General features: G+C 43.1%; 1 long non-coding RNA gene across 1 annotated transcript; it reads left to right on the forward strand.

Annotated features, from left to right (window-relative positions):
• The first annotated feature begins 1,638 nt into the window (after positions 1–1,638).
• Positions 1,639–6,509, forward strand: LOC128405072 (uncharacterized). Its single transcript, XR_008328225.1, has 2 exons — positions 1,639–4,868; positions 5,263–6,509. It is a non-coding gene; the product is annotated as an uncharacterized LOC128405072 (long non-coding RNA).
• The last annotated feature ends 6,795 nt before the right edge of the window (positions 6,510–13,304 follow it).

Consider the following 13,304-nt stretch of genomic DNA (forward strand, 5'->3'; position numbering starts at 1 on the left):
GATGAGGCAGAAAAGTATTTTGTCAACCAGAACCTGGTCCAACTTTCCCTGTAACTTGGCTCTGGAGATGAAATCAAAGACTGATTTTAGTTCCATAAAAGCTACATGCAGTTTGCCTTGTAGAGGTTTTGAATATATCTTGGCAAGGTGGAATAGAACTAAACAGTGATCAGAAGTTGAGTAGTTCTCTCTAAATGCAGCTTGTGCCTCAGTAAGGATGCTATTCACATTCAGAAAGGCAGTCAGTCTATTGCAGAGGTAGTGGACATACTTTTCTCCCATTATTGGTAATAAGCTAATGGGTCTATAGCAGGGGTCTATAGCAAGGTTTACCTCGCCTGGGCTGGTTCACTCCCACGGAGATCGCTTTGTGGGCTCTCTGCACAGACGTGATTTCCGGTGCCACAGAAGCCGCGCTGTGCCGGTTTAGCGCAGTGCGCAGGAACTCGCCAAGCGGGCGACTCGGTTTGGGGGCAGCTTGTGGGCCATTTAAACAACCCCTGTGGGCCGCTTGTGGCCCATGGGCCCCAGGTTGCCAACCCCTGGTCTATAGTTCTCAGGGTCACTGGGTTGGAGTTTGGGACCATTTGTGTGGGATGGAAAGGTGAACTCAAGGAAGAGGATCTTTATTCACATGATAATGTGTTTATTGGGGTAACAATAGGGTTGGAGATGGGATGAGAGTTCTTTCTTTGCAGGACATGGAGGAAGTGGATCGGATCAGCCATGTCTGGCACCCTCAAAGAAGGAAGAAACTGAGTGGGGTGATTAAGGCCAAAATGTCTTTAAACAGCAAGTTTCAGCTATACTGGTGACTGGGAGCATGGCTGTCAACTTTCCCCTTGTCTTGCGAGGAATCCTATTCGGAATAAGGGAATTTCCCTTAAAAAAAGGGAAACGTTGACAGCTATGACTGGGAGTGGCTGCCGGGACCATATAACACCGGTCCTAAAGGATCTTCACTGGCTCCCAGTATGCTTCCGAGCACAATTCAAAGTGTTGGTGCTGACCTTCAAAGCCCTAAATGGCCTTGGCTCAGTGTACCTGAAGGAGTGTCTCTACCCCCATTGTTCTGCCCGGACACTGAAGTCCAGCGCTGAGGGTCTTCTGGTGGTTCCCTCCCTGTGAGAAGTGAAGTTACAGGGAACCAGGCTGAGGGCCTTCTTGGTAGTGGCACCCGCTCTGTGGAATGCCCTCCCATCAGATGTCAAAGAATAAACAACTATTGGACTTTTAGAAGACATCTGAAGGCAGTCCTGTTTAGAGAAGTTTTTAATGTTTGATGTTTCAATATGATTTTATGCTGTAAGCCACACAGAGTGGCTGGGGAAACCCCACCAGATGGGCAGAAATGAATAATAAAATCTACTACTACTACTAAATAAAAGAATATAAGCTTTACCACCCAACCCCTCGCCCCTCTTTTTCTTCCCAATCCTATGCAGCATATAACACTAATATCTTACATCAAATGTAATTGATCTGTAGAAATCACAACCTGAAAAAAGAAACAATGCACTTACTTTTGTAAACTAAGAAAATCTTTAATAAAAACAAACTGTTCAACTATAAAACTGTTAAAAGGCTATGAGACTATTAAAAGATAATAAATATAATAAAACAATAAAAGCAATAAAATTGGAGGCTTCAACAAAGCTACTGCTGCCAACACCATTTTCAACTCCTCGCTTGGCATGCTATGTGACCCGGACAGCAGGAGCAGCAGCCTATGCCAATGGTGAGCGGGCAAGGACTCATCTTAGTCAATGGAGGGAACCTCTAGACCCTTCAGTGACGCCATGGATACCCATAGCGATTTGAAATGTTCATTTCCTTCTCACGCTCCACAAAATATTTCACCCTCCCTACGGAAGTCCAGTGTGATGCCTCCTCCCTCCATCTCTGAGCTTGCCTTTTCTTTGCCTCTCGGATGGGCCGTTGTTCTTCAGTTATTGGCAAGGATTCCTCGAGGTCATCTGGAGGTGTCCTCCAGGGAATAAAAGTATCCCCTCTGTATGGTGGAGAGGTTGGTGGTTGTACTTGCAAGGGCTGAGCTCTTGTTGCAGATGATTGGATGTTGCTTAGGAACCTGGAGGTTTGACCTGGCACAGCTGGCCGGTGAGGTCTGGTGGGCACCATCATAGCAATGGTGGCCAGTGGTCTCCAACGTCTGGTGAGGAAAGCTGAGAGCTGGATGGCCATCCTTCATGTGGATGTGAGCCTGATGGCTTTGGCAATGATTTTGGCAATGGGTGTTCCACATGGGTTGGCAGTCTTTGGGAAGAAGAAGAAGATTGTTTCCTAGGCAGCGAGAGAGGTGTCAGCCTTCGCACAAAGTGGGGTGCTGGCCTCAGCAGGGAGGGGCGATCGGAAGGGGGATCTTCATTAATTCCTCGGACTCTGGAACACCCCAGTTTCTTCTCCATTTCCCTTCCCATTTGCTTTGGGTCTGGAACAAAAAGAAGAAGGTGAAATCATTATTTTAGATGCAGCTAGTTTGTCCATAATGGAAAGTCTTAATTTATTCCATTGTATTATATCCATATTTATACCTCTCCAAGCTGACTATAATTAAACTGACCCAACTTGTTCAAATTTTGGGTAATTTGTACCCCCAGATATCTAAAACTTTTCCTAGCTTTTGGAATCTTCAACATTGCTGTAAAAGTCTGCTATATATGTGGTGATGTATGAAAAAATGTTACCTCTGCTTTCTTAAAAGTAATTTGTAATCCTGATACCCTGGAGGAACTGTCCCAGTTCTGTGCATAATATTTTGCCTGCTTTGATAGGGTCAGAGGTGCATAAAATTATATCATCTGCAAAGAGGTCTGATTTTTGTTCATTTCTGTTTATAACCACTCCTGTACCTTTGGGGGGAGGGGGGAAGTTTTACTTTAAGTATAATTGGTAGAGTGGAGAGAAAAAAATGTTTATGTATGCTACCATTGCTGCTTAAATGATTTATGCCCAAAGATGGAAGAAGGAAACAGTTCTGACAGAAGAAGATTGGCAATATGAAATATGTAGAAATAGCAAAACTAACCAGAGAAATAAGAAATCAAGAAGACAGACTTTTTAAAACAGAATGGGGAAAATTTATTGACTATTTGAAGATACATTGTAAACAAATCAAAACATTACTGGGACCGATATAAACACATGCAGTAAGAGATAATAAAAGGTGAAATAGGAGGAAAATAAGGGGGAAATAGTAAATATATTTGAGTTGGACATGCAGTAATAAAAAAAATATAAAATAAATAACTGAGAAAGGAGGGGAGGGAAGTTGAGCGGAAGGTACATTAGATCTGTAAAGATTTTGGGTTTTTTGTTAACATGTTTATAAAAACTGGAAATGGAAAATAAATATTCATCAAACAAAAATGTTTGTAACCATTCCTGGACAAGAGAGGGCATTGCATACTTTGATAGCAAATGGTTCTAAAATTAATACAACCAACAGGAGTGACAGAGAACATCCTTCCTTCTGAACTAAAAGGCCCCAAGCTTTCCACATGAGGAAGTTACGCCAACCCCTGGATAATTTTAATTGCTTATGATCCCATTGGGGAGGAATCTTTTCCCCATCCTATCTCCCTCCCTCTTTCTTCCATGGAGAAATAGTGCCACCCTGCTGCTGTTGCCATAACACATTCTGTCTTTCATGATGCTCTGCTATGTGTCCCCCCCCCCCCCCCGGTAAACATGAGGGTGAATTTTTCCCCAGTGTTCCTCAAATGCACCCATGCTCAGTGACAATTCTAGTCAGCATCCCATAGTGAGAACCCATAGAACTGGGATCATATGAACCTGTTTACTGCTGTCACCACAGTAAGAGCAAGATTCTAACTGGCCAGAGAATGTTATGATGCAAAAGGCAGCACAGAGTCATGGGCAGTTGGCCTGAACTGAAGGTGCCAGGAAAACAAAGATGTCTGTTAGGGGAACTGAAGAGTAACTGAAGTTATGGCCAGTTTGAGTCATAACAAGCCCTACTACACTCTCCTCCCATTGAGGGCATCCCCCCAGTGTGACCGGGTTAATCTGGATACCTAGTGAAGTGACGGGCACCAGCTAAATCTTACACCTTTTAAAGTCACCTGTTTATATAATTTGGTGAGATAGGGGTCACAAGAGCAACAAAGAGCATTATTCATCTAAGGAAGCCACTCCTCTCAAAGAACAATTGCTGTTTCCGGTTCTCAGATGAGAGCAGAATCAAACCAACTTGCTTTTGGCTCTGGATCAATGTGGATAATTTATTGATGTGTACTTATTGATCTACTGCTTTTCCTCCCAAAGTGAATGTTTTGTGTTGTTGCTCCCTGGAAACTCTTGGCTAGTAAGTTGCTTTGGACAAAGTGCAATGTAACTTATTCTACAAAGTGCAATGTAGGTTGACAGTGGTTCTGAAACAATTCTGTGATTTTGAAGGCGCCTCAGTCTTGTTCGGCACATCTCGTGAAAGTTATATTCAAGACTAAGTCCCATTGAAGAAAACTGAATAGGACTTAGTTGTGGCTTATCTATATGCCATGGGTGGTGCTGGGACTCTGACTACCTGGAGTGGACTGTGCCTGGTAACTTTTGAAAGGAATCCCCCTTTCTCCCTATTCTCTTGCTTCCACTTCCATGTATGTTGCCTTCTCTAAGTTGTTGAAAGATCTACTCCATTCCCCTGCTATAATCCCTTAAAACTTCTCAGATGACTTCTCTGTCTGCTTCATGGGACAATGAAGCAGAACATCTGAGCATTAAATGGCACCATTTCCTACCTGCCATGCCGATAGGAGCGCTGAAATAGCACAAACATAAAACCAACCAATGGAGAGCAGTCCTTTCACTTCTCATGGATCCAGCGTCCGGTAATAAGTGGGCAATGGAATGGTGATGGCATAAAATTGTTTATTGCTGTCTCTATTGAAGCTGACCAGATTGGTCCTGGGGACTGGCTTGAAAGGGCGTTCTTCCAGTTTGATCTTTTTCCATCCTTTATGTCGATGTGAGCCTGATGGCTTTGGCAATGGATGTCCCACATGGGCTGGAAGCCTCTGAGACAAAGAAGAAGATGGTTGCTTAGGCAGCGAGAAAGGTGCCAGCCTTTGCACAAAATGGGGTCCTGGCCTCAGCAGGGAGGAGGGATCAGAAGCAGGCACCAACTTAGGTAGTGTCGGAGAGGACCTGGGATGGGCTTCAGAGGCCATTCTTCAAATTTGTTCTTGTTCCCTCTAGTACCTCGTATTCTCTCTTTGCTTTCAGCTCCATTTCCTTTTTCACCACACCTTACTGCTGTCACCACAGCAACCACCAAGATTCTAACTGGCCAGAGAATGTTATGATGCAAAAGGCACTGTGGAGTCATGGGCAGTTGGCCTGAATTGAAGGTGCCAGGAAAACAAAGATGTCTGTTAGGGGAACTGAAGAGTAACTGAAGTTTTGGCAAGTTCATTGAACAATTCCCAACCTGCCATGCTGATAGGAATGCTGAAATAACACAAATATTGAAGCTAACCAGTGGAGAGCAGTCCTCGCACTGCTTACGGAACGAGTGTCCGGTAAGAAGTGGACAACGGAATGGCGATGGTACAGAGTTGTTTATTGCTGTCTCTATGGTAACCTGCAGAATGTGAGGAAGGGGTTGGAGAATATTCGAATCAGAAACAGATGATGTCATCATGGAAGGTGGAAGAGCAGCCCAGGGGTGAGAAAAGGGCCATCAGTTCACCATACCTGGTTGACAATTCATCTTCCCAGGCTCCTCACCATTTTTTAAACACGGTCATCTGAATTTTCCTTTGGGGGTTTGTTTGAATGGAAGACCAATGTATTATTATTATTTCCTTATTAAGTGCTTGCTCCATATTCTGTTAGGATCAAGGCACTTGTAGCTGAGTCTCATCATGTTAAGTATTTGTCCCTTCCAATCCACTCTTGTACACAGCTGTACTTGCACCCACAAAGATCTCACACATTCACTCAGTTGACACTCTGTTGTTAAGGAGCTCTAAGAAAGTAATTTGAGGGAGTCTGAGTCAAACAGTCTGAGAAGAACAGGAGGAAGAGGAAGAGGAGCCTCTCATTTTCTGTATTGTTTTGTTTTTTGCTTTCTTGCTTCCTGCTTCCACCAGGGTAATACCACCTGTCAAACACTGTAGGAATTTCAGCCTTTTAGCTCTTGTGATTCTGGAGGTACTGTATTAAGATGCAGCACTGCTCTTTTTGTAACCTGGGAAATAAGATACTGCAAGGAAGAGGCACATACAGTATGAGCTCCTAAGAATCAATGAAACAGCTAGAGGCATGGAACACAACAGATTGTTGTTGCTGCTGCTGCTTTTTTATAGAGTACATCACTGGTCCACACTCTCTTCGTATTGTTAGTCTCCAGCGTGACCAATGGTCACAGATGATGGGAGCTGTAGCACAATGACATCTGGGTGGCACCATGTTGACATCCCCTGCTCTACTTTCTGCGCTGTCTTCAAAACATTAAATGGTAAAGTGAAGCAAGCTGGTTGTCAATTCTTCCAGCAGCAACTGATCGCTAAATTCTGCTGGAATTCTGGGGCCACAACTAGTAGCAACTCCAGCTTCTAATAGTAAAGTGTTGGTAAAATCACCAGGGCAAATCCCCGCTCCCCCCCCCCCCAGCCTGCGAGTCCATTTTAAACAACTTCTTTGACATTTAGTTTTTCCTTGTAGAGTTGGAAGAGGGAGCTTCATTGTCCAAACGTGAATGCCTGGTTGGAAGAGGTCATATCCAGCAATGTTAAGGAAGAATCACTCTATTGTACCCTTTTCCCATTCCCTATCCAGAGGTCACTTAAGGGATTTAAGAGCCCATTGTCACTTGGGAAATAGACAATCTGAGTTAATCATCAATGCTTAGAACTCCAAGGAGGCCATTTCCTATATTTGGTTTTAGATTTAAATATCAGAAGGAGTGATAAATCACCAATCTTGGGGTTCCTGGAGAGATTTTATCTCTCATTCCTTGCTGGACAGCTTTTGTAAGGGAGGCATGATAGTTTATTGATAGAAGATGTTGTTTCTATTCCAGATGATTCTAATTGTGGGGGGACGATGACAGGATGCTTCAGGGAATGGCGGAGGGGGCTATCAAAATTCATTTGGAAAGGGGGGAAAACCCAGGATTAAACATAAATTACTAATTGATATTAAGGAAAGAGGGGTTTTTGCGTTACCAGATCTGAAGCTTTACTATGAAGCGTCCTGTCTTTGCTGGAACAAAAGAGTGGATGATATTGCAGAATACTGACTTATTGGATTTGGAGGGATGGGACAATAGATTTGGGTGGCACGCCCATTTAGGCCATGAAAAAGTAAAAGCACACAGGGGTTTTCTAAAATCTAAATCATATAATACAGAAATCACTATACATGGTGTGGGACAGGTACAAAAATCTACTGGAACCAAAAACACCCTGGTGGTTATCTCCTCTAGAGGCCATCTCAGTAAAGAGGAAAAATCTGGGGGGAAATTGGGGAACCTATAAAGAAATTATAGAGGAGGAACAAAACCAACTCAAATTAAGAAACTTTGAAGAAATCAGACATCACCTCACATATTGGTTGCAGTACCATCAACTAAATTATATTTTCAAATTAGAACGAAAAAATGGGTTTGCAACAGAGGTATTGAAAAAGATGTATTACAGAATAAAAAGAAAATACTGTCTAAAAGGTACAGACTGCTGCTAGATTGGGAATTAAAAAGAAGAAAAAGTGAAGGATGTGATGATTAAATGGTCAATATACTTTGGTTACTCCATTCAGGTGGCTGCTTGGGAAAAATTATGGAATAAAGATCTAAAGTTTACTGCTTGTTATACACTAAATGAAAACTTTATGAAAATGTTTAATAGATGGTACATGACCCCAAGCAAATTGGCCAAAATGTACAAAACAAATTAAAACATATACTGGAGGTGCAAGAAAATGGAGGGAACAATGTGCCATATGTGGTGGGGCTGTGAAAAAAATTAAGATCTTTTGGGATATTGTCTATGAGGAACTAAAAAAATGTTTAAATAAACATTTGTGGAAAAAACTGGAAGCCTTCCTTCTGAGCTTTCTGACAAATGATATTCCAAATGACAAGAGGAGGGTTTTCCTGTACGCAACAACAGCAACTAGAATGTTGATTGCCAAAAACTGGAAGGGAAAGAAAATTCCAAGGAAGGAAGAATGGCAAGTTAAATTATGTGAGTACTTAGAACTAGCAAAGATGACAGTGGCAATCAGAAACAAAATAAAACAAAAATTAAAAACTGGGTGGGAGTGTTACTGAGTGTATTTAGAAAAACATTGTCCTGAAACAAAATCTCTGATATGCTTTGATTAATTTTTGCAAATTACTTAACAGACAGATAATGTACGCCATGTGAGATCAATGAATTAAAAGGTGAAATAGGACACAGTTAAAGAAGAAGTAAGGACCCGCAATGAGGTGGAGGGAAGTTATTTTCAAAGATGTTGAATTATTCTGGTTTTTCATTATGTCTCTTACTACGTTTTGAAGAATGAAATGAATAACTGTATTATTAAACAAACTCAATAAAGAATATTGGCAGGGGTGGGGGGAAGAGATATGGATAGAAAATGAGACACAGATTTTTGAAGCCTGTTTTTTGCTCCATCTCGAATCAGCATGTACAGGTCAGATTTCATGGGAAATATATTAGGCTATTCCATATCTTATACTCCAGGAATGGGGAACTTGTGACCCTGCAAATAATACTGGACTCCAGCTCCTGTTGGTGCAGGAAAAAAGAAAAGAGAATTCCTGGATGCCAAGATCCAAGTTTGGGGCAATTAATCTTTGGTGAAAGACCCCCAGCAGAGATTTAAAATTACAAAATATGCAGCAAAGTAAAGCATGGAGCTCTAAACCTATAAAACATGCCCTTCCAAGTGGTTCCCAATTTTCCTCTTCCTCCAGCACAGGAAAAGACCACACATTTGGCAAGCTAAAAATTGGTATATTTATAAACTCTTCAAAGGTCTGCTTCATGTCATTTTCCATATATCAGTCAGAAAAGTTGTACAAGCAGTGAAACGTATCTTAGTTACAAGGCGGTGAAAGTTTCTAAGTAATTGGTACAGGAACTCAAGAGAGGCTGGTGAGAGCCATGCAGCTTTGCTGGAGCAACTCACTCATACCTCTTCACACACTGAGCTTCTCAGGTAGTTCAACCTGGGTGTTGAACAAAGGCTTGATTACCTATTTCATCCCAAAGTAAGAGGAAGTGACATAGCTATGCCTGGCAAGACAGCTTACTCTATGGTTTTAACCCCTACCTGCACTAATTAGACTTAAGAACGTTGGTTATGTGAGGTTGCTTATCTCACAGCTCCCATCAGCCAAATAGTAGGGGATGGTGGGAGCTGTAGGCTGCAGGCACACTATACCTTTAAAGCATATTCAAAGCACATTTCCCAACCTCAAACGATTCTGGGCATTGTTGTTTACCCCTCACAGAGTTACAATTCCCTCTCACTTTCCCAGGTACTGGCAGCAACCTCAGTACAGTGGTACCTCTGGATGCGAACGGGATCCGTTCCAGAGCCTCATTCGCATCCTGAAGTGAACATAAGATGCGTCTGCGCGTGCGCAGGTCGTGTTTCGCCGCTTCAGCGCATGCGTGTGACGCCATTTTGAGCGTCTGCACATGCGCGAGCGGCGAAACCTGGAAGTAACATGCTCCGTTACTTCTGGGTTGCTGCGGAGCACAACCCGAAAATATTTAAGCTGAAGCATATTCATCCCAAGGTATGACTGTATTGAGAAGCCAGGTAAGCAACAGCGTCCCACCCCACTCTATCTAGCTGGCTGCTACCATCTAAATAACCTTCTAAATTCTATGACCCTATTGTGCCAGGCTATACTTTGGATCCTACCCAAACTGCTGGGCTCCTTCTATTGCTTACCCCGACCCAAAATACAGTGCTTCTCTCAGAAACCATCCCAAAGAGTGTGCCCACACTTCAAATTATGGGACTCCTCCCTGGGGCCATCTGAAATGGCTGGGCCCAACCTTCAGTTATGGGCCCACCCAGGACAAAACAACAGGCTCCAACTATATATTTATGACCTTGGCCTCCTGTGAGCTCTGTTTCCCTGTCAAGGGGCTCTATAGGCAGGCCCTGCCTAGAGACATGATTTAAAGGTACCCCTGCCCGTACGGGCCAGTCGTGTCCGACTCTAGGGTTGCGCGCTCATCTCGCTCAAGAGGCCGGGAGCCAGCGCTGTCCGGAGACACTTCCGGGTCACGTGGCCAGCGTGACTAAGCGGCATCTGGCGAGCCAGCACCAGCGCTGCACACGGAAATGCCGTTTACCTTCCCGCTGGTAAGCGGTCCCTATTTATCTACTTGCACTTAGGGGTGCTTTCGAACTGCTAGGTGGGCAGGAGCTGGGACCGAACGACGGGAGCTCACCCCGCCGCGGGGATTCGAACCGCCAACCTTGCGATCAGCAAGTCCTAGGCACTGAGGTTTTACCCACAGCGCCACCAGCGTCCCAGAGACATGATTTATTTCCTCCCAAAATGCGTCCCAGAGACATGATTTATTTCCTCCCAAAATGCATTCTTTGTCAAACACTTTATGTCTTACAACATGTATTGGAACATATCCAGAAGACCACTGTTACCAGAATTTTTATAAAGGTTGGGGGTTGCTTCCAGTTAAATGGGATGCTGCACCCCTAGACCATCCCCCAAACCAACACCATTAAATTTTGTAAATATCCCCACCACAGTTTTGCTACATTGTATCTTGTTCAAGGTTACGTAGTATTCACCTTCCCTTTTGCATCAAAACCTTCAAATATTCATATACAATCAGGCCTATTTCAGATCGAACCATTCCAAATTCATTTTACTCAGGGAAAAGGGGGGACTTGGGAAACTGGTAAAGAAAGCCATAATCTTTGAAACCTGGGATCACATACACAGCAGCCTCTTGTACAAGAGATAATCACTGGCATCCTGGCAAATGGGTGCCAGACAGGTAGTCATCCCACGGACAATAGCAGACCATCCAAGAATGGATTGTGCTCTAGTTCAGGACAAAGAAGTGTGATTACCTGAAGGGAAAACCAGGAACTTGCAAATATTTCTATTGTATCACTTGATGGGAGTGTGGTAGAGGGCAAGGGAGGGTTGGGGGCAAACGTGATGAACCGGTTTCTGCCACAAGCCCCTCCCTGTTTGTGACATGTATGGTGTATTTATGATGTATGCATGATGCTTCACAAAAGCTTTTTGTTGTGGGTAAAAGGGAAAACTTATTTTTTAAAAATGGGAGCCATCCTTTGTTCTAGGCTTTTTCCTGTTTCTTGCATGTGGTGGGTGGAAGTCCTGTTGCAACAGTCTTTTGAATGAAGATCAGGCCTACAGGTTGCTGTTTTGCTCCTATATACCTGGCTGGTATATTTGTTTGGCAATCCAAGCAAGCCCAAGGGTTTTCCTATAACACTACTGTATTATGATGAGTTAGGGGTGATGCTCTGCCAGCTGAGCAAAAACATGCAAGATGCAAAGCAGGGCCAGTGCAGGGTGTGACCTGGGGAATGTTTCAACATCAGACAGAGAGGGGCTGATAGGTCATGTTCCTCTAACATTCCTGTCCTAAACTGTCTTAGGAACTATGGTTCTCAGGTGCCTGGAACTGCCTGGTTTAAGACACAAGATCTCCCACAACATTTTTTTTGTCCAACTGCTGGCAAGCCACATACACCTCCCAAGACCCCAGGGTTTTAAAATTTTCAGATACAGTTTGATGACCCTACTTATCAGTCAGAATTAAGTATCCAGCCATGTTGTCTGCTAACATCAGCTATCAGCTCCTGTGTGTGTGTCAGGCAGGAGAGGAGGTAGATATCTATCAGCAAGCCTAACCAGCTATATAGTTTAGTTACCTAGTTTTATTTTAAAAGTTTTAGTGATTTTACATATACCTGTTTTTAATAGTTTTTGTGGATTTCTGATATGATTTATCTAACATTTTATTATATACACGGCTCTGAGAGCTCTTTAAGTTCTTTCTAAATCATATACCCACTGTTTCTCAATACCTACTGATGATGTAAACTTTTGCTATGGAGTTGCATGCCACAAAAAGCTAGCTTTTAATGTTCTTTGTTTTAGACTTACGAGAGGATATTTGCCAATAGATGCTATACTTAACTTACTGGGGAACCATCAGACTCTAACCATCAGACTTAGTCCCCTGCAGATTTGCTACAACATACACACGTCTCATCACGGGGTGCTGGAATCAAAACAAAATCTCTATTAATTAACCCTTGTGGAATTGCTCATTAATAAAACTAATTTTCTACCAGATTCCCCTAAGGAGACACCCTCTGCTGTCAGCCAATTATTACAAGTAAACAAATGAAAAAGTTAATGAGCAAACTTTTTAAAAGTAAGATTACAATTATTCTGCAGTGAACTTAAGTAGCCTTAGGGGAGGCAGGCCCTAAGTGGGTGATGAGAGCAACTGGGATATACAGTTACTTTATAGCAAAGGAAGTTTAATATGAGTGGCCAGAAAAAAGAAAATCTCTTAAACTAAATGACAAATTTCGAAAAGGAGACCTTGGGCCACTTTTATATATTCAGTGGAGAAGAGTGTGGGAGCTGCATCAACAAGTTGAGATCTCACACTGTGGAAGAGTAAAGTGAATGATGCGACCAGAATCAGTACTAGCTGGGCAGGAAACTAATATTACTTTACCTTTAATCATACATTCACTTTTTTATTGTTTCCATGAAAGACCCTGATCAAACACAACACATGGTCCAGTCTAAAGTCCAATGAGTGTGGAAAGTGGAATTCCATCAAGGCCACTCCATTTTGCTAACATGTCCCAAGCCGGTGTGATGTACTCTGTAAAATGGGAAAAATAGGGAGCGGGTGGCACTGTGGTCCAAACCACTGAGCCTCTTGGGTTTGCCGATTGGAAGGTCGGCAGTTCGATTCCCAGTGACAGACCTCCCGTTGCTCTGTCCCAGCTCCTGCCAACCTAACAGTTCAAAAGCACACTACTGCAAGTAGATAAATAGGTACCATTGTGGCTGGAGGATAAACGACATTTTCATGTGCTCTGGCACATGTCCCGCTGTCCCATTGCGCCAGAAGCAGTTTAGTCAAGCTGGCCACATGACCCAGAAAGTTGTCTGTGGACAAACACTGGCTCCCTCGGCCTGAAAACAAGATGAGTGCCACAACCCCATAGTCGCCTTTGACTGGACTTATCTGTCCAGGGGTCCT

The sequence above is a fragment of the Podarcis raffonei genome, chromosome 17 (assembly GCF_027172205.1).
Source record: "Podarcis raffonei isolate rPodRaf1 chromosome 17, rPodRaf1.pri, whole genome shotgun sequence".
Taxonomy (NCBI): Eukaryota; Metazoa; Chordata; class Lepidosauria; order Squamata; family Lacertidae; genus Podarcis; species Podarcis raffonei.